This window comes from Ovis canadensis, chromosome 21, assembly GCF_042477335.2.
Source record: "Ovis canadensis isolate MfBH-ARS-UI-01 breed Bighorn chromosome 21, ARS-UI_OviCan_v2, whole genome shotgun sequence".
NCBI classification, from domain to species: domain Eukaryota; kingdom Metazoa; phylum Chordata; class Mammalia; order Artiodactyla; family Bovidae; genus Ovis; species Ovis canadensis.
In genome coordinates, this window is record NC_091265.1 from 31,085,377 (window position 1) to 31,108,276 (window position 22,900).

The following is a 22,900-nucleotide window of genomic DNA, read 5'->3' on the forward strand; positions in this document are numbered from 1 at the left end:
CAGTATATTTTAAGGTATGTTCATGGGTGGTTGTTTTACCTTCATTTAGATGAGAAAACTGAGACTGTGAAATTCCAAGAGGGCTGGCTAAGGTTACTCAGGGAACAGGGGTTCAAGCAAAAGTCCAGCTTTAAAGTCTTCACTGTTTTCTTAAACTGCATTACCTTCAGCAGAAAAAAAGAAAAAAGACAGCCTAGAAATGAAAAATACAGGTTAGTTGTATTTTGCTTGGATGGAAGAAAGAATTTTGGCCAGTTGGACTCATTTAATAACGGAAGGACCACCTTCAACACTATGAGCTCTGTGTCCTTGAAGACATTCAAGTTGAAACTGAGAGATTATATATGAAGGAAGTGCTATAGAAGCAATTCTTACCCTTGGTGAATTGTTGAGATAAAAAATTTTCCATTTCCTTCCATGTCTTAAGGCTGTTCTAGGAGCCTATGGCTAATTTGGATGGGTGATAATACCAAGCAGTTTCCAAAGAGAACCACATTGCCATTTCTGTTGTTAAGAGGATTGATACACTTGGAATGAAGTGTCATTGATGTTGGGCAGTTGTAATTATTCAGAACTGTATGCATACTGGTTTTGCACATCTTGCACTACTAAGTGGGCTTCCCTGGTGGCTCAGAGGTTAAAGCATCTGCCTGGAATGTGGGAGACCCAGGTTCGATCCCTGGGTTGGGAAGATCGCCTGGAGAAGGCAATGGCACCCCACTCCAGTACTCTTGCCTGCAGAATCCCATGGAGGGAGGAGACTGGTAGGCTACAGTCCACGGGGTAGCAAAGAGTCGGACACGATTGAGTGACTTCACTTTTACTTTCACACTACTAAGTAGGGCAAACAGATAAGGGCACTATACTTCAAAGGACAGATTGGTTAGGGATTTCTTCTATCTGCTGGTCTTATCAGTGGTTGCAAAACTATAAACAGGACCAGTCTAAAGTCAGACATAGAGAAAGATATAGAGATGGTATGTCAAAGTATATTACATGGAGCAATATCAGGTTTGGAAGGAGACTGAAATCTGGAGTCAAAGCATCATAAGAGATGTCCGATAACACAGAATCCAGGCCATGATCAGAAATCAGAATAGATGTGAATTGATGAGTACAACTCAATTTAAAAAAATGCATTGACTGCATCTGATGTGTTGAACACCACGTTAGGTGCTTGGGAAATATGGAGATTACAAAGATAAATTTCAAATGAATTTGTCCTCAAAGAACTAGTAATCTAGAGAAAAGATATCCAAATAAAATAGTTTAAATAGATTGCAATAAATAGCATACTACTATATGTAGTCTGTTAACAGTTTGCTTTTTCATTCAACATTATGTTGCTAAAATTTATCCTTGATGTTATGTGTAGAGTTTATTTAGTTTCACTATTAAGTCATTATATATCATATCATTATGTTGCATGTTAAAATATCCAAATTCATGCAAAGTAAATGGTACATTGCTAAAGAATAAAAGCACATATATTTATAGTAATAAAATGTGGATGACTAGAAACACAATTTCAGGCTAGTGATACCTCTGGGATAAAATTAAAAGATAGTCCAAGGATGAAACACATAGATTGATGTAATAATAGCAGTAATGTTCTAGTAATTAAGTATAGTTGTGGGTTCATGGCTATTTATCATAATGCTTCAAAAATACACATTTATATATATATATATATATTCACATATGTATACAGACATATATATCCATAGATTTGATGCATTATTTATATTTTTGATATATAAAAGGCACTTTAAATTTAAAAATGTTGAAATCTATAATGTAGTATAGAGACATACACACATGGAATACAATGGCCCAAGAAAAGAAAGTGGAATCACTCATCTTGGCTGGGTGGATAACAGATGGCATTTTTTAGAAGGAAAATATAGAGTATGCTCTATCTCAGGCAAGTGGTTTTCTGAAAAATGCATAAATGTTTACCTCATTCAGAAAGAAAGGGCATGTTAGGCAGAAGAAAAGCTTTTAGAAAACCCGAACTTCTTCCCTTCGGCTTTCCAGGTGGCACAGTGGTAAAGAGAATATGCTTACCAATGCAAGAGACACGGGTTCAATCCCTGGGTCATGAAGATCCCCTGGAGTAGGAAATGGCAACTCAACCCCATATTCTTGCCTGCCCTGGAGTCTCCCTGTATATTTCTCTTATCATATGTACTATTCTCTATATCCCTAACCACACGATATGTGTATGTAACAATATATAAACGTTAAATAAATGAACACATTCAGGATAGACTGTCATATATAAAGGTGGGTGCATATGTGGCACTTGTAGGAGAAAAAAAGAGAAGCAGAAAGGCGCTGTCTCAGAAGATTTGATGGGCATGCAAAGGATTTTAGGAACGTAGTAAGGTGTTTAAGTAGAGGAATCATAAATTTTGATTGGAATGGTAGATTAAATGAGGCTCCAGTGAGAAAGATTGCTTAAAGGTGGGGTGTGAAAACCTTTGTAGGAAACAGGAAGGACCTTTAGGAGATGGTGATCTAGTCCCATCTGGAAATGATAAAGTAGAGTTGGGAAAACAACCATGGGGATGGCTGCTACTGGAGTTGGTTGATTTCCTTCTCCAGGGGATCTTCCCAGCCCAGGAATCAAACCTGGCACCTCCTGCCTCTCCTGCATTGGCAGGTGGGTCCTCTACCATTGGATCCACATATCTTGGCCCAATTTTTTAACAAAGATTATATTTTTCTTTCTTTCAGTTTCTTGGATTTTAGCTTGGCTGGATATACAGTAGTTGTTTGGGCAATATATTTTAGAAGGATTTATAAAAATATAAATAATTTTCTGGGGGTGACAAAGTGTGTTTGATGGTTTTAGGGCTGAAATTCAGAGTCGGTTTGCTATTTGCATACAGCATAAAGTAATAGTCCCCCTTTTCTTACTCATTATAAAAGATCCTGATGCTGGGAAAGATTAAAAGCAGGAGAAGGGGACGAGAGAGGATGAGATGGTTGGGTGGCATCACTGACGTGATAGACATGAGCTTGAGCAAGCTCCAGGAATTAGTGATGGGTAGGGAAGCCTGGTGTGCTGCTGCTGCTCATGGGGTTGCAAAGAGTTGGACACGGCTGAGCAACTGATCAGAACAGTCCCCCAAAATAACTCTGAAGGCATGAACTGAACTTCTCTGCTCTCTCTTTTTCACCTTTGGCACAACACCAGTGCACGTTTATTTATTTGTGCCATAAATATTTGACACCTGTTCTGATGGGTGCTGTGGGGGGCTGCCCTTTTCCTCCTATCATTATAGAGGCACACAGCCCCCCAAGTATTGGGAATGGTGGCAGCTGATGGCTCTCAACTGACTTCTTCTCTGGAAACTGCCTGTAGCTCAAGAAAGTGGCTTTGCTCAGCTCACATCCATTCCAGGGAAGAACTTACCTTACTGACTGGCCAGTGAGTTGGTTAAATACATTCATTTCTCTCAAAGTGGGACAACTCTGAAGGAGCAATTCTAATTCCAGAATCCACCATGCAGTGGAAGGAGGCCCTTAGTACAACTGCGTCGTAATTCCACTCCATTCTCAGCTCTATGCGACTTTGCTTGCCTCTAGGTATCGATCACTTATAAGTTTCCTGTACACGAACTCTCATCTCAGAGTGTGTTTCTCATGTAGCTCAAACCAAGTTCCCTGTCAAGTGTCTGGCGTAGGGGATGTCATAATTTTATAGATACTGAATAGATACAATGTAAAAGTTAAAGCAAAGGTGATATTTAAAAGTGTCTGAGGGTATTTGACCACTGTTGAAATGGTAGATTGGTGCCCTTGAAAAGCTAACACCCAAGAAGTTGCATGATGACATAACAATCTTTTGAAACCACTAGAGTGGTACAGTGTTAACTCTTAAACAACAAAGATGTGATGTGGAGCCTGACAACATTTTCAGTCCACAGATATAAGTGAAGTCTTAGTTATCACGCTATGGAGGATTTACTGTGCCTCGAAGCTTTAATCTTAGAGAACATTGATTTACTCTTCAAAAAATGTAGGGGTTCTGCTGACATCCAGACTGAGGGGAGTTTAAATTTGTATGAAGACATTCTGTCTTTCCTGCTCGTATACAAGGCAATAAAGGAAGGGAATATATTAAAGGATGGCCAGGTTTCAGGTTTGCAAAGTATAAAGGTCACTTGTTTTCATATAACAGGCCACAAAGCAAAATTAAATACAGAATCCCATTTTCTGGCCAAACTGTGTGGGCTTTGGCAACCTAAACCACGGGGCAACTTTCTCTCACAGAGAAGTCAATTGAAACTTAAATGACAACACAAATCAGATGCTGATTAAAAATTTAAAAATAAATGCAATATTTGAAACTGCCCTGCACCAGCAACATATACACATCCACTGACATTTGGAAATAACAAAAATGAAGAGTTTTCCTAGTTTCTCTTTTGTTCGTGATTTAAAATGTCAAAGGAGTAAATGAAGCTTAGCTCGTAACAATGGGGACTGTTATATAGCTGAATATAAAGGATGCTATTTTTTGGCATAAGTGGAAAACCAAAACGATGCAAAATATATGAGAGTGTATACTTTATTAAAGACAGACTTGGATTACTACTCCCCGTGTCCATTAACTAGATGAATGTACTTGGTTAAATTGCTCAACTTAATCTCAGTTTTCTCATCTGTAAAATGGGAATCTCAGTGCAGTCACTAAGTCGTGTCTGATTCTTTCCTCCCTCATGGACTGTAGCATGCCAGGCTTCCCTGTCCATCACCAAATCCTGGAGTCTGTTCAAACTCATGTCCATTTAGTTGGTGATGCCATCCGTCATCCCCCTCTCCTCCTGCCTTCAATCTTTCCCAGCATCAGGATCTTTTCCAATGAGCCAGTTCTTCTCATCAGGTGGCCAAAGTATTGGAGTTTTAGCTTCAGCATCAGTCCTTCCAATGAATAGTAGGGCTGATTTCCTTTAGGATTGACCGGTTTGATCTCCTTGAAGTCCAAGGGACTCTCAAGAGTCTTCTTCATCACCACAGTTCAAAAGCATCAATTCTTCAGCACTCAGCTTTCTTTATGGCCCAATTCTTACATCCATACATAACTACTGGAAAAACCATAGCTTTGTCTAGACAGACATTCATCAGCAAAGTAATATCTCTGTTTTTTAATACACTGTCTAGGTTTGTCATAAGTTTTTCTTCCAAGGAGCATGTGTCTTTTAATTTCATTGCCGCAGTCACCATCTGCAGCACTTTGGAACCCAAGAAAATGAAGTCTGTCACAGTTTCCATTGTTTCCCCACCTATTTTACATGAAGTGATGGGACCAGATGCCATGATCTTTGTTTTCTGAATGTTGAGCTTTAAGCCAGGTTTTTCATGCTCCTCTTTAACTTTTATCAAGAGGCTCTTTAGTTCCTCTTCAATTTCTGCCATAAGGGTGATGTCATCTGCATATCTGAGTTTATTAATATTTCTCCCAGCATTCTTGATTCCAGCTTGTGCTTCATACACCCCAGCATTTCACATGATGGACTCTGCATGTAAGTTAAATAATCAGGGTGACAATATACATACTTGACATACTCCTTTCCCAATTTGGAACTAGTCTGTTGTTCCATGTCCAGTTCTAATTGTTGCTTCTTGAGCCACATACAGATTTCTCAAATGGGAATAGCAAATCATTTTGCGCTGGACTGTATGATAATCACATAAGTGAATATTTGTAAAGTTTCAACATTTGTAAAATATTTGTAAATATTTGTAAAATATTTATAAAATTGTAGATAGGAGAAGGGCATATAGCAGGTTTTCAAGTGTAGTTATCTTGAGCAGGTTCTTAATGTACTTTTAAGTATATGTATAGAATAAATTCAAGATCAGTTACACAATAGGAATTTACTGGCAAATTTCTTAAATCATAAACTCTAGGGAAAGACCTGTGGCTTCTATTTTTTAACTAGTGTTTAAACTTTTGCCACCATTAGAGTTTGAACATTTTGATTTACGTCCTTGGTCCTTATGAAAGTAGGGCTATGCTGGGAAAAGGGTAATGCGGTGTGAAATGAAGAGCCCTAGTGGGGCAGTAATGAATCCTGAGTGGTCTTTCTAGTTCTGTCATCAGCTGGCTTTGAGATTTTGAGGACATTATTATATCTTCTCACCTGTAAAACTGAGATACTAATTTGATTTTTGTTTTCAATACTCTGAATTCAACACACATTGATCCTCGAAGTGGATATTTTTATTGATTTTCTCTGGGAACTTAGAAACAGACACACATCAATTCCTTTCTGTATCTAAAAGTCTAGGGAGACTGGGAAGAGACACTGGGAAACAAACAAACAAACAAACAAAACCTCCAGGCACTTAAAGTGCAATAAGTGCTTAAATGTACAGGGAGAAACACCTAACATGTTTGAGGGCTATCAGAGAAGAGCTCCTTTTAAAGGTAGAGGACAGAAGAGAAGAGGTGTCTACAGGTACTCAAAGACCTAGAAATGAGAGTGAATATAACATATGCTAGAAGCTAAAATTAGTTTAGCTTTATTAGAAGAGATTGTACCAAAAGTCGGAGAAGGCAATGGCACCTCACTCCAGTACTCTTGCCTGGCAAATCCCATGGACGGAGGAGACTGGTAGGCTGCAGTCCATGGAGTTGCCAAGAATCGACATGACTGAGCGACTTCACTTCCACTTTTCACTTTCATGCATTGGAGAAGGAAATGGCAACCACTCCAGTGTTCTTGCCTGGAGAATCCCAGGGACGGAGGAGCCTGGTGGGCTGTCGTCTATGGGCTACTGATGAAATAACACAGGTTCTCATTCATCTTTGTTCTCATGGTATTTTAAGTCAGAAATGATTATTAGACCTAGAGATATCATACTAAGTGAAATAAGTCAGACAAAGACAAATATGATATCACTGACATGTGGAATCTGAAAAAAATGATAGAAATAAACTTATGTATGAAACAGAAATAGAATCACAGCCATAGGAAGCAACATGCTGATTACCAAAGAGAAAAGGAGAGGAGGAATAAGTCAGGAGTTTGGGATTAGCAGATACACTCTGCTATATGTAAAATAGAAACCAACAAGAACCTACTGTATCACACAGGGAACTATATTCAATATGCTGTGATAACCTATAATGGAAAAGAATCTGGAAAAAGAAATATAACTGAATAACGGAAACATTGTAAATCACATACACTTCAATAAAAAGTAAAAAAAATAATAATAATTAAAACATTTTTAAAGAAGTAAGTATTAGATCTTCAAATACATGTGATAAATAAAGGTGTCATTGCATCTTCTTTCTTATTGTGAATTAAAACTCAGAGCAAGTTTTAATAAAGGATTAGTGTTGAATCTAGAAATCATTTGAGAGATTAAGTAGATGTTGAAAAGTACAATACCTTGAGAGAAAAAAGCTGCAATAAGAGAGATCTGTGAAGTGGCACTCATTTCTTGCTTCATTAAACATATACTTATTGATCAACGTATCACATACCAATTACCACTCTAGCTCCTGGGACTATGATAGTGAATAAGACTTTAAAGTTCCTTTTGTCCGTAGAGTTGTCATAAACTATGCATCCTTTTGAAATTCATTTATTGTTAATTGGAGAATAATTGCTTTACAATATCACATTTGCTTCTGCCATACATCAACATGAATCAGTCCCCTCCCTCTTGAATCTCCTTCCTACCTCCTACCCTATCCCACCCCTCTGGGTTGCCACAGAGCACTGGGTTTGAGCTCCCTAAATCATAAAGCAAATCCCCACTGGCAATCCTACTTTGCATATGATAATGTACACATTTCAATGCTACCCTTTCTATTTGTCCCCTACTGTGTCCACAAGTCTGTTTTCTGTGTCTGCATCCCCACTGCTGCTCTGTAAATAGGTTCATCTGTACCATCTTTCTACAGTCCATATATATGTGTTAATATATGATATTTGTTTTCCTCTTTCTGACTTACTTCACTCTGCATAATAAGTGAATGAAATATACTGCTTGCATATGGAGCTTTTCACATGCTGCTTATGGAAGGCAGTTTGGTACAGAGTTATTTCAGGATGGGCTGATCCCTGCAGGATAGAATGCATCTCTACAAAATGGAAATCCCCCCTATTTTTCAATCAGTGGCAAGCAGTCTGTTATTTATGACTATGCGAAGGATAATTAGATATCCTGGTCGCACTCAGACTGTATAACAGTATTGTCATTGGTTTGCTATGCTCACAGGAAAAATAAAGCTCCTTCAACATATGTTCATGTCGACGTGGAGTTAGTATTACATTTAGATAGTTTACCTATTCACTCAAGTTATAGAAATGTGTGGCAAATAATTTTTAATAATAGGATCGTTTTTTTTTCCTTTGGCCACTATGCAATGAACATTTGTAGGTTTAAATGAAAAGATCTCATAAGATGAAGAAAGTACAAGATCTGGGTTGCAATGCTACAGAATAAGTCTATTTTAATTGCAATCTCAGCAAGTATGATGGATAGCACCAAGGAAGAAATTCGTGTCTTAAGATAATTGAGCCAAGTCCAAGTTTTAAAGATCAAGAGACCTGATATGTAGGGAAGAATCGTGAGCTGAGAACTAGGGTTTTGTTCTCATTCCAGTGTTGAGACTAACTTGGGCTGTTTCATTAAGAAAGTGATTCAGACAGGGCAGTACTGGCCTCCAATAGAAGAACATCTATATGCCGGATCATATATTAGAAAACCTTTCAAGTGAAATTGCTCTGTACAGGTCCTGTAGTGTAGAACTGCCGACCATTAGGATTATGACCATAGTGAGAGGGATACACGATCACCACTTCAAGTACTATTACCTCTGCTGTTACTACCATACTGTTCATAGTTAAAATTTATTACTTTATTATTATGGTAAAGATTATATATGTTTATATCTGCCTGAGCATATTAAAGATAGGATTCTAGAGCATATAATCTCATTCTTCAGTTCAGTTCAGTTAAGTTCCATCTCTCAGTCATGTCTTACTCCTTGTGACCCCATGGACTGCAGCATGCCAGGCTTCCCTGTCCATTACCAACTCCTGGAGCTTACTCAAACTCATGTCCATTGAGTCAGTGATGCCATCCAACCATCTCATCCTCTGTCATCCCCTTCTCCTCCTGCCTTCAGTCTTTCCCAGCATCGGGATCTTTTCCAGTGAGTCAGTTCTTCCCATCAAGTGGCCAAAGTACTAGAGTTTCAGCTTCAGAATCAGTCCTTCCAGTTAATATTCAGGACTGATTTCCTTTAGGATGGACTGGTTGGATCTCTTTGCAGTTCAAGCGACTCTCAAGGACTTCTCACAGTTCAAAAGCATCAATTCTTCAGTGCTCAGCTTTCTTTATAGTCCAACTCTCACATCTATACTGGAAAAACCAAAACCTTAACTAGATGGACCTTTGTTGGCAAAGTAACGAGAATCTCACTCTTAGAAATTCTTAATACTACAAGGAAAATTCAGTTGAGTTTTAAAGATTATTCCTTAATACCAAACATAAGTAACAACTGTAAGTTATAACAATATTATCCTTTTGAAGGCTTAAGATTGTTTCATTACTCTTTGTTAATTACAGTCCAAAGACTTTGTTTCTTTAGAAATTTTATTTATTTATTTAAAATATAAATTTATTTTAATTAGAAATTTTAAGAGAAGAGAACAGACAGTGAAAAATCTAACTAAATTCAACTTCCAACATAAAGTTTGAGTTTTGACGAATAAAATGAAAACACTTATTTTTATTATTTTCCCCCATCATCTTTCTTTTAGTAGAGGTTAAATATGATATATTTTGCAATTAAAAGAGATTTCCTCCTCCATTGCTGAGGGGAACCCAGAACTTCTGATGAATGGCACTGTTGCTAACCATTTGAGTCCAAATAAGATAAATCATGATGCGCAACTTGCTAACAAGCTGAAGTGAGGAGATCAAGGTTACAATAAACAGACACCAGGAACATATTACTTCTGGAGCAAAGTTATGCTAGTCAATATATCCACAATACTTTGTTTGATGTACATTTTTAAATTCTAAATCAATTTTTAAATATATATATATTTTATTGAAGCATAGTTGATTTACAGGGTTACAGATACACAGAAAGATGATTCAATTATACAAATACACGTACATTATTTTTGAAATTGTTTTCCATCATATATTATTACAGGATATTGACTATAGCCCCCTATGCTATACAGTAAACCTTTGCTGCTTGCTGCTTATCTATTGTTTAATTAGAAATCTAGCATTCTAGTCATACTAAGTCAAACAAGTAGAATCAAAATATAATTTTTTTAGTTAGGCAAAAATTCATGTTTTTTTAAATATACATTTTATACATATTTATAAATATATGTATACAAGAGCTTTTCTACTATACTTGATAAAGGCTTGAGAAAGAACATCAAAAAAAGAAAGAAAGAAAGAAAACTAAAAGAAAAGGTTGGGAAATTACAGAACATAAAATAAATGAGATGGGAGCACTGAATATGAAATAGAAAAATTGAAACAAACTATATAAAACTAAAAGACCATCAAATAGTCCTGTTGTTTTTAAACATGACTGCTCATTAGAAACATATCTGGAGGTCTGGAGAAAAAAAGCAAGACCTGAACATATGTATTTTTTTAAAAACTTCGAGATAATTCTGATATGCATCTGGATTTTAAAAAGTGATTTCAGGTTTTTCTATTAGATTCTATTTTTGGTGATATAAAGTTCTATTATTTTTCTGTTGACCAATTGTGATACAATGGTATTAATTGAGTAGTAGTTACATAATCAGAATAGTAAAAGATATTTATCCATTTTCACAATCAATAGCCAGACAGAAAATAAAAGATAATTAAAATTGCAAGCCATAATGGGAAAAGGATTAACCTAACAATATAACATAATTGGAAGGGTGGTCAAGCAGAGTGATGTAGTAAATGCATGGGAATACATGTACATGTTTTCATCCACCCAGCCAGTCTTGGTGCACTTAATCCTTTTATATTTAAGGTAATTATTGATATGTATGATCCTATTAGCTCTTTTTTTTTTTTTAAGAATCCTCCTGCAGTGCAGGAGACCTGGGTTCAGTCCCTGGGTTGGGATGATCCCCTGGAGGAGGGCATGACAAACCATGCAAGTATTCCTGCCTGGAGAATCCCCATGGACGGAGGTGCCTGGGAGGCTACAGTCCATGGGGTTGCAAAGAGTCAAACAGGACTGAGCAAGGAAGCACAACACAGCACACAGGATCCTATTACCGTTTTCTTAATTGTTTGGGGTTTATTTTCTGTAGGCCTTTTCCTTCTCGTGTGTTTCCTGACTAAAGAAATTCCTTTAGCATTTGTTGTAAAGCTGCTTTAGTGGTGCTGGATTTTCTTAACTTTTGCTTGTTTGGAAAGCTTCTGATTTCTCCATCAGATCTGAAGGAGAGCCTTGCTAGGTAAAGTATTCTTGGTTGTAGGTTTTCCCCTTTCATCATTTACATATATCATGCCATTCCCTTCTGGCTTATAAAGTTTCTGTTGAGAAATCAGCTGATAGCCTGATGGAAGTTCCCTTGTATGCTATTTGTCATTTTTCCCTTGTTCCTTTTAATATTTTATCTGTCTTTAATTTCTGTCAGTTTGATTACTATGTTTCTCAGTGTGTTTCTCCTTGGTTTTATCCTACCGAGGACTCTCTGTACCCGCTCCAGTGTTCTTGCCTGGAGAATCCCAGGGACGGGGGAGCCTGGTGGGCTGCCGTCTATGGGGTCGCACAGAGTCAGGCACGACTGAAGTGACTTAGCAGCAGCAGGACTTTCTGTGCTTCCTGAACTTGGTTGACTGTTTCCTTTCCCATGTTTGGGAAGTTTCCAGCTATTATCTCTTCAAATGTTTTCTCAGGTTCTTTCTCTCTTCTTCTTCTGGGCCCCCTAAAATGCAAATGTTGGTGCATTAAATGTTGTCCCAGAGGTCCCTTAGACTGTCTGAATTTCCTTTTCATTCTTTTTTCTATATTCTGCTCATCTCTGTTTATTTGTTCTTTTGTTCTTCTAGGTCTTTGGTAAACATTGCTTGCATCTTCTCAATCTTTGCCTCCATTCCTTTCCCAAGGTCCTGGATCATCTTCACTCTCATTATTCTGAATTCTTATTCTGGAAGGTTGCCTATCTCCACTTTATTTAGTTGTTTTTCTGGGATTTTATATGTCCCTTCATATGGAACCTAAGTTTCTGCTTTTTCATAGTGATTAACTTTCTGTAATATGTTTGTTTGTTTGTTTTTTTGTTTTAGCTGCTGTGAGACTATTCTTGCTTCTTCTGTCTGCCCTCTGATGGATGAGGCTAAGAGGCTTGTGTAAGCTTCTTGATAGGTGGGATCTTTGTCTGGTGAACAGGGCATTGCTCACTAAAGCTTTAATCCAATTATCTGCTGATGATTGGGATTGCAGTCCCTTCCTGGTAGTTTGGCCTGGGGCAACCCAGTTCTGTGCTAAGGGTTAATGGTAAACCCCAAGAAAGCTGACACCAAGGGGAAACTTCCAGTGCCCCCATCCCTATGGTGAGCCCCTGCTGACCCACGTGTCCATAGGATGCCCTCCAACACTAGCAGGTAGTTTTGGTTCAGTCTCCTGTAGGGCCGCTGCTCCTCTCCTCTGGGTCTTGGTGTGCACAAAATCTTATTTGTGCCCTCCAAGACTGGAGTCTCGGTTTCCCTCAGTCCTTTGGGAGTCCTATAATCAAATCCTGCTGACCCTCAAGGCCAGACTCCCTGGGGATTCCCAGTCCCTTTGTTGGATCACCAGGCTGGAAAGCCTGACGAGAGGTTCTGAATCTTCACAGTAGTGAGAGAACGTCTTTGGCATTCTTGTTCTCCAGTCTGTGGGTCACCCACCTGGTGGGTATGGGATTTGATATTATCATGATCGCTCCCCTTCTCCCATCTTGCTGCAGCTTCTTCTTTGTCTTTGGACATAGGGTATCTTTCTGGTGGCTTCCAGCACCCTCCTGCTGATGGTTGTTCAACAGCTAGTTGCAGTTTTGGTGTTCTCACAAAGGGAGAAGAGTGCACGTCCTTCCACTCTGCCGTCTTGAACCAGAAGCCTCCTAAATCAACTTTTATATTGAATTCTAAATGTATCCCATGGACCATAGTTTGCTGATTTCTGCCATAATGGTACCAAAATTCTTGACATTCTTTTGCTGATATAACAGTAGATGTAGTTGTCAACTGTAACGGCAATTTAATGGGATTTCAACCCATTGAAAATGTTTGGCTTTTTTTTTTAAGTTAAATCTGCATTTTATCCTCTCTCTATGGGAAAGTGGAGGAGATGTTAATGATAGTGGATATATGCCAAGGAGATTTCTCTAAAATGGGATCAAACGTACATAGCTTTGTCCTCTTCAATTATTTTAATAGGAAATATGTAGCCTATATATTTATGTCCAAAGTATTAGTATGATATTAATACTTCTATTACATTGGTGACTTCAGCTGTCTCATATGTGTTGATCTTATGTAACATATAAGAGAGAATATATTCTAGTTTTCAGCCCTGGTATAGAAATTTTAAAAAAAAATTGAAAATTATAGAAACTCAGTATAGCCCAAAGATAAGAGAATTTAGACAGGAGCTTGAACTGCAGGAATCCTCAAGCCTTTAGGTAAAAACCAGAATGAGAAGAAAAGTGTTGAAGGAGAAGCAAGGTCCAGTATGGGCACCTTAATTCAGGGCACATGGTCAAAGTTACATAAATGCCCTGGCAGGTCTCACCTGAAAAGCAGGACACCTACTGCCCAAGTGGGGATGATGGCAGGGGCTCTTCTGAGCTTAAAGATGGGTGCTCTGGAGTCAGCCTCTGAAGTGTGGCAATGAGAGAGATGGCTTACATGACCTCAAAAATGTCTTTCAAAGCTAACGTTCTGTAAAGTCTGCAGCTGTGGTGGCTACCCTGGGTCACCATCTCAGGGGGAGGCCCAATGCCTCATAGCCACCAAGCTCTGAGGAAGCACGGTCACCTCCATGCCTCTGTGAGCTGCCTCCTGGTCCATGAACTCCATCTGTGGCCACTGTCTTTATGCTCCCAGGGAAGCACAAACCCACCATGGGTCCTGACTCTGAATTGCCAGCCTGAAGGGCTAGCTTTTTTCTTATGGGCCGAGAAGGTCATCTTTCTTCCTGAGCTCTTGTCTTCTCTTCTCCTTAGAACTAGATGTTTGGTCATGGCCCTTTTCTCTGCTCACATTGAACTCCAAGTTTATTAAAAAGACAAAGTCTGCAAGAATATAAACTATTACAAGACAATCTACCCAGAAAGTGCCATGTAATGATCCTAAAAGCCTGGTGAGGAGCTTTTATAATATGCAAGTTAAAAATGAGAACTCTGAGGTTCAAGAAGTAATGACTTAAAAAGCCCCACAGTAGTAAAGTCTGGACCCAAATTCATGGCCTCTGATGCTAATGAAATAGAGGGGTTTTTTTTGTTTGTTTGTTTATTTGTTTTGCACTATTCCATTAGGATGGTTTTCTCAATTCTATACAATAAAATTTAAAGCTGAATTTTGAGTAACTGAATAAATAATTGAAAAATTGATAGATATCTAAGAAATATAACTGAATGTTTCAATAATTTTGAATGTTTTAAGATAAACTTTCATTTTTGTTAAGAGAGGATTTCTTTTTCTTATATCAGATCACTTACTCTTTGCATTCACATTAGGCATTGATAGAGTTGCTGTTAAGTTGCTTCAGTCATGTCCGACTGTGTGTGACCCCATAGACGGCAGCCCACCAGGCTCCGCCGTCCCTGGGATTCTCCAGGCAAGACCAGTGGAATTTCCTTCTCCAATGCATGAAAGTAAAAAGTGAAAGTGAAGTCGTTCAGTCGTGTCCGACTCTTAATGACCCCATGGACTGCAGCCTACCAGGCTCTTCCTTCCATGGATTTTCCAGGCAAGAGTACTGGAGTGGGTTGCCATTGCCTTCTCCATCAATGGATAAAAAGGAAACTGACATTTCAAGATGCTGAGATATCAAAGGACACAGAGCTGGTAAGAGAGGAAGCATTCTTGCCTCATTCAGTGGACCTATACCATTGCTCCTTTTCACCATCTTCCTTGGAAAATAATTCTGTATGCTTTGTAAAACCTTTCTATCTTCTGTATGTCATTTATTTCTGAATCCTCAATGGACTGAGTGTAATGCACATAAGTGCAACAAAACTGAGAAGAAAGTAGTTAATTGCAAATGTTGAAACCTTCATTGTTTAAGACTGCCCCACCCTTTCTCTGACTTGACAGAGAGTTAACAATGATAGGAAGCACCATATTGAGCTGTAGGAAGTCTACAAGCATGGGATAATTCCTAGTTATGTGCGTATATATACATCACATACGTTGCAGAAAGCTCAGCTTCTCCGTGGGGTTCCCTGGTGGCTCACACAGTAGTGAATCTGCATGGAATGCAGGAGACCTGGGTTTAGTCCCTGGGTCAAGAAGATCCTCTGGAGAAGGAAATGGCAACGCACTCCAGTATTCTTGCCTAGAGAATCTCCTGAAATGAGGAACCTGCCAGGCTATAGTCCACGGGGTTGAAAAGACTTGGACATAACTAAATGACTAACACTTTCACTTTTCAGCTTCTCTATATGCTGAATCAAATCTCAGTGACAAAGTTTTGAGTGAAGTAGAAAAGGATAGCCATATTAACTATACTTTGACAGGCCAAGAGGGACATAGCAGACTCCTGCCCCAAAAAGCTATGTGTCTCAGCCTAGAAGAATTTGATAAGGGTTTTTATAACAATGGTTCAAAGGTGGGGTGCCTGACAAGATTAGGGTGTGTGTAAGAGATCCCTTAATCTCAAATCAGGTGGTCAGTCTCCTAATCTTGAAGGGCTTCTCTTTTCCCTTTAATCTTTCTTCAGGTGGGTTCTTGGCTCAGTTCAGTTCAGTCACTCAGTCGTGTCTGACTCTTTGCGTCCCCATGAATCGCAGCACACCAGGCCTCTCTGTCCATCATCAACTCCCGGAGTTCATTCAGATTCATGTCATTCGAGTCAGTGATGCCACCCAGCCATCTCATCCTCTGTCGTCCCCTTCTCCTCCTGTCCCCAATCCCTCCCAGCATCAAAGTCTTTTCCAATGAGTCAACTCTTCACATGAGGTGGCCAAAGTACTGGAGTTTCATATTAAGCATCATTCCTTCCAAAGAAAACCCAGGGCTGATCTCTTTCAGAATGGACTGGTTGGATCTCCTTGCAGTCCAAGGGACTCTCAAGAGTCTTCTCCAACACCACAGTTCAAAAGCATCAATTCTTCAGTGCTCACCTTTCTTCACAGTCCAACTCTCACATCGATACATGACCACTGGAGAAACCATAGCCTTGGCTAGACGGACCTTAGTCGGCAAAATAACGTCTCTGCTTTTGAATATGCTATCTAGGTTGGTCATAACTTTTCTTTCAAGGAGTAAGCATCTTTTAATTTCATGGCTGCAGTCACCATCTGCAGTGATTTTGGAGCCCCAAAAAATAAATCTGATACTGCTTCCACTGTTTCCCCATCTATTTCCCATGGAGTGATGGGACCAGATGCCATATCTCCATTTTCTGAATGTTGAGCTTTAAGCCAACTTACTCACTCTCCTCTTTCACTTTCATCAAGAGGCTTTTTAGTTCCTCTTCACTTTCTGCCATAAGGGTGGTGTCATCTGCATATCTGAGGTTATTGATATTTCTCTTGGCAATCTTGATTCCAGCCTGTGCTTCTTCCAGTCCAGCGTTTCTCACGATGTACTCTGCATATAAGTTAAATAAGCAGGGTGACAATATACAACCTTGACATACTCCTTTTCCTATTTGGCACCAGTCTGTTGTTCCATGTGCAGTTCTAACTGTTGCTTCCTGGCCTGCATACAGATTTCTCAAGAGGCAGGTCAGGTGGTCTGGTATTCCCATCTCTTTCAGAATTTTCCACAGTTTATTGTGATTCATACAATCAAAGGCTTTGGCATAGTCAATAAAGCAGAAATAGATGTTTTTCTGGAACTCTCTTGCTTTTTCCATGACTCAGCAGATGTTGCCAATTTGATCTCTGGTTCCTCTGCCTTTTCTAAAACCAGCTTGAACATCAGGGAGTTCACAGTTCACGTATTGCTGAAACCTGGCTTAGAGAATTTTGAGCATTTCTTTACTAGCATGTGAGATGAGTGCAATTGTGCGGTAGTTTGAGCATTCTTTGGCATTGCCTTTCTTTGGGATTGGAATGAAAACTGACCTTTTCCAGTCCTGTGGCCACTGCTGAGTTTTCCAAATTTGTTGGCATATTGAGTGCAGCACTTTGACAGCATCATCTTTCAGGATTTGAAATAGCTCAACTGGAATTCCATCACCTCCACCAGCTTTGTTCATAGTGATGCTTTCTAAGGCCCACTTGACTTCACACTCCAGGATGTCTGGCTCTAGATTAGTGATCACACCATCATGATTATCTGGATCGTGAAGATCTTTTTTGTACAGTTCTTCTGTGTATTCTTGCCACCTCTTCTTAATATCTTCTGCTTCTGTTATGTCCATACCATTTCTGTCCTTTATCGAGCCCATCTTTGCATGAAATGTTCCCTTGGTATCTCTGATTTTCTTGAAGAGATCTCTAGTCTTTCCCATTCTGTTCTTCCTCCCCTAAAGGTCATGGAGGCTCGAAAGTGAGTCACTCAGTTGTGTCCTAGTCTTTGCAGCCCCATGGACTATATACTCCATGGAATTCTCTAGGGTGGAATACTGGAGTGGGTAGTCATTCCCTTCTCCAGGGGATCTTCCCAATCCAGGGATCAAACCCAGGTCTCCTGCATTGCAGGCAGATTCTTTACCAGATTTCCTGAGCCACCAGGGAAACCCAAGAATACTGGAGTGGGTAGCCTATCACTTCTCCATTGGGTCTCCTGCATTGCAGGTGGATTATTTACCAGCTGAGCTACTAGGGAAGCCCATGGAGGCTGGTGTCTTGCCTGAAAGAAATGGGAACTAAAGGACCTCCATGCCCCAGAGGCCCACAAGCCCTCACTCAGTTTCACACATAACTGATAAATCCAGAGCAAGCCCCATAGAGATGAAGGGATCTATCCTATTTCAACCTCATGTCATTGAGGAGGAAAACTCCTTCTAACTTAGTTTATTTACTTGCATTGTGTCCTGAGGTCAGGAACTCTGCTAGATCACAGCATCCCGATCCATTGCTGACATTAATCTGCAGGAGATAGATTGTTCTGTGGTGATAACAGGGAAGATAAGGAGTAGTAGTAGTGTGTGACTAAACCACCTGCTTGTAACTAAACTTTTCTCCGTCATCCAACCTTTGCTCTTCTTCTTTCTTAATAAGAGGTAAGTTAAATTCCCTAAGGTAAGTCGAATTCCACAAACTCCATGAAGTGCTTGCTTCCTATAAGTAAATAAACCCTAGGCAAAGCTCTGGGTTTCCCAGGTGGTGCCAGTGGTAAAGAATCCACCTGCCCATTCAGGAGGCATAAGAGATGCGGGTTTGATCCCTGGTTTAGGAAAATTGCCTGAAGTAGGAAATGGCAACACATTCCTGTATCCTTGCCTGGAGTATCCCATGGACAGAGGAGCCTGGAGACTACAGTCCATGGGGTCACAAAGAGTCAGACACAACTGAGTGTGCCTGCACACACACACACACACACACACACACACACAACATAGTGGGTGCTGTCATTACCTCCCATGGAGATTATGCATATCTAAAATAAATTCAGAGGTGTTGAAACGTACTAAGAGAAAAGGTAAATCCTACAACCCAGGGCTGTAGGATCTCAATCCAGCCATTTATTTCTTCTATGACTGTGAGAAAATCATCTTTTATTTGTCACCCTAGGAACTTCTATTAAATGGGAGTAATATACTCAGTCTTAACGGATTGTTACAAGGCTTCATAAGCTAAAAGCATGTAAAGGCCACCTAGTACAGTGCTTAGAGAATAAATTGTTTCCAACAAGTGGGAGAGAGTGTTACGCCAACAACAAATGGGCTTTCTCATATGGTGCCAATGGAAGGAGAGTATTTTATTTAGGAAAACGCTTTTTCAATGCATTTCAAGAGCCTGAAAGGCATCATCTTTGTCCTGGTGATTCAGCTTCTGGGAGTATAACCTTACAAAAATCTCACAGTATCACTTCTTATCGAAAATGATTCAATAGCTTCACATAGCCCTCAGGGTGAAGGTCAATAGCTCAAACAAAATCTTAAACTTGTCCTGTATGATCTTGTGCTTGTTAACTCCTTAGCCTCATCACTCTCTCACCTTGAATTCTAGGTTCCAGACTTAATAAAGGTCTTTCAGATCCCCAAAAGAGCTGTTCACACACTATTATTTATCTCTAAATTACTTTTCTTTCTCTGTTTATGTTCTTCCTTTTTGTTTTAAATGAAGTATGTTGATTAACAATGTGTCAGTTTCAATTGTACAGCAAAGTTATTTGGTTATAGGTGTGTGTGTGTGTGTGTATATACACACATATATATGCTCTTTTTCAGATTCCTTTCGATTATAGGTTATAGATATTGAATGCAATTCTCTGTGCTATATGGTAGTTTCTTGTTGGTTATCTATTTTATATATAGCAGTGCATACATGTTTATCCCAAACTACTAATTTATTCTTCCCTTCCCCCAACCCTGTTGCTTGCTATTTCATATATTCTTCTTATCTTTCAATGCTATTTACTCCAGGAAGCCTTATCATTAACTTCACTTCTGAGTTAGTTGCCCCTCTTTGCACTCCTGAGGAATTCTCTACATTTCCACCCTGACGCTATTACACTAGAGTCTGTTCAGCGGTTGATATTTGCCACAAGATATAAGCTCCATGCAACATGACTTTTGCTTCTCATTCTGTTTCCAATGCTTAATATAACCGTGTTTATGATAGATTTTCCATATTTGTTGAAGGAATGCAGGACATAAATCCAGAATAAAGGGAAATAAAGCTCTGGATGCTAAGACACTCGTTATTGTGTGCAATAAAAGAGTAAAAAATGAGAAGAAAATACCAACACATTTTTCGAATGGAAGATGTCTGGAAATTGGAAGGGCTGCCCACTTCAGTATTCTTACCTGGAGAATCTCATGGACAGAGGAGCCTGGAGGGCTACAGTCCATGGGGTCTCAAAGAATTGGACATGACTGAGCAACTAACACTTTCACTAAACAGTGATTTCTCACATTATTGAATATAAAGCCAGTGCACTTTACATAAAAAGAGTTTGCAACAAAACTGAAAATGCTATTGTTTATTATAAAGTTAAGCAAAAGCAAGATACAAACCCATGCATTCAATTATCTCAACTATAAAAGAAAGAATTATTCTCAAATATTAACAGATCTTGCTTCTGAGTAGCAAAATTATTAAATATTTTTTGTTAATATTTTTGACAGTTTTCAGGTGTTCTAAATATATATGCAATTGTAGGTTTTGTTTTGGTTATTGTTGTTTTATAAATACATTTTAACTTCTTTGTTTTTTTTTTTTTTTAAGCAATAAAAGCTGTTGAATACTCAGCATTGGGAAAGTTTACTGGGGTCCTGAGGCTGATGGGTGAGGAACTTAAGTCGTGAGCTGGCAGTAAATGCTGGGCAGCAGCCACATGGATTTGTGTTTTTATTTATAAAGCTGCAATTTCCCCGAGCAAGACGGGCGCATCCTGTGCTGATTTATACCCCTTGTCAAGGGAAGCCAAAGCACGATAATTCTCTGATGCTAAGCTTTCCTTTGGGATGATGTTCAGTCACTTCATGCCCCAAATACTTGATCAATTATATAGTTCCTATTGACACCCTAGGACACATTTAAAATGAATGTCATTCATGCAGGAAAACTCCACAAATCCAGTGATAGATAAACTTTCTCTCCAAGTTCAAAATAGCCTTCCCTCTTTGGCTTTGAATCAAGGTGCTTTCTGAATGAATCAAGGATCTGGAAGATCTCTGAGAGCTCTGAGTCCCAAGAAGGACCAAGATCTTGCAGGCTGTTTGCCTCCTGTGATCATGGGCAGAATATATGTTGTCTCCCAGCCTCAGACTGTTCAATTGTGGAATGAGAGTAAATCACTAATTTATACATTATGTAACAGCTTATTATTTAACCCAGGTGTGAAATGGCTATTATAACACTTTTTTAAACTGAATTATTACACCAGTGCTCTACTTTTTGAGAGAGACTGTCTTTCTCTGTATCTGGCTCTTAAACAAAACTAATCCTAAAGACTTAGAAAACAAGACATCAGTTTTCTGCTTTGTTTCTAGAGTGTGTAACACAGTGTGTGATGCATGGATAGTTTTTTAAAAATGCCTATTGAATTGACTTTACTTTGCTGTCAACCAGTCTACATGGCACAATCACCAAATGGTTAAGTCCCAGGATAAGCTGGTCATTGTACTAATTCCAAAGCAAGTTAGGATATATTCTGATTCTCACAGCCTATAGACTGTGGATGAAATTTACATGGAAAAATGAGTACATTTGGGATTGTGTTACATGCAGCATTACAAGGGCATTTAAAATACATTAGACTTGCCTGGAGGGAATCAGACCATGCTTTCCTTTCCTATGGAGATAATTTTTAAATTGAATCCTTAAAGGTTCCCTCGTAGCTCAGTCATTAAAGAATCTGCCTGCAATGCAGTAGACCCAGGTTTGATCCCTGAGTCGGGAAGATCCCCTGGAGAAGGAAATGACAACCCATTCCAGTATTCTTGCCTGGAGAATCCCATGGGCAGAGGAGCCTGGCAGGCTACAGTCCATGGTGTCACAAAAGCCGGACACAACTTAGTGACTAAAACCACAAAGATGAAAAGGAATTCCCCAGAGGAGAAGTTAAGTGTGGGAAACACTCTGGAGGCTGAAGAAATGGTACTCAGAGTCCTGTTATGAAATTTATCATTAGTGTTCTAGAAGGAGTCAACTAGACCAAGAGTTGATCACCCACAGAGACTGCGTCCTCCTTGTCTTTGTGTTTCTAATATGTGTGTGTGGTGGAGGGCACAGTAGACACAACTGAGCATGTTTCATGATGACATGTTGAATGTGTCAGTGGTCCCAGCCTTGCAATAGTTAGTTGAGGTGTTCTGCAAGTTCACCTGGAGAGAAGGACAGGGGTATGGTTCTGAGGCAACAGCCTGAGTAGCAACACCAAATCACACTATTCCTGATGCACCCCACTTTTGACTCAGATGTGGACTTTTGCTTGTGAGACAAACTGACAGTATATTACTATTTACAATAATGGCACATGGATTCACAGAGAATCAAGTCCTGATTCAGAATGCTTTTGTACTTTGGGCAAATTATTTCACCTCCCTCAATTTCTTCAATTTCCTCCTTTGACAAATGGAGGTAATGGTATCTTTTGGAAAGAATTTTTGTGAGCTTTAGATAAGATAATGTATGTAAACGGCTCCATGTAGTTAGTTGGCAGAAAAATTGTAGCAGTTTGTTATCATCAGGATAGAATTCTTTGTGGGGAAAAAAAAAAACAACAACAACATGGAAAGGGCTGAGAATGAATTTGCAGTGACCCGTTATGGTAAGGAGACTAACTCACATTAAACAACAGTGAGAGGAAAAAGTCAGGGGATCTCAGCTTACAGTGGGTCATAAAAATCAGAGGTGGAACTTGGTAGAGAAGGACCTCTACTATTCTATTATACTAATTCTATGATCTGGGAAATTTCCTTTCATTAGAAGATATCGGTTGTCACGTGGATACTAGGGGTACGGGTTAGTGGTGCGTTCTACTGTTCTAGTAGTAATTCTCGATAATGAATTATTTTATTTATTTTTATTTATTTTTTTTCATGTTTCAAAGAGTTTTTTTT

At 39.1% G+C, this 22,900-nt stretch overlaps 1 non-coding gene across 1 annotated transcript; it reads left to right on the forward strand.

The window, feature by feature from the left end:
- The first annotated feature begins 619 nt into the window (after window positions 1-619).
- On the forward strand, window positions 620-691 carry TRNAS-GGA (transfer RNA serine (anticodon GGA)). Its single transcript has one exon. It is a non-coding gene; the product is annotated as a tRNA-Ser (tRNA).
- The last annotated feature ends 22,209 nt before the right edge of the window (window positions 692-22,900 follow it).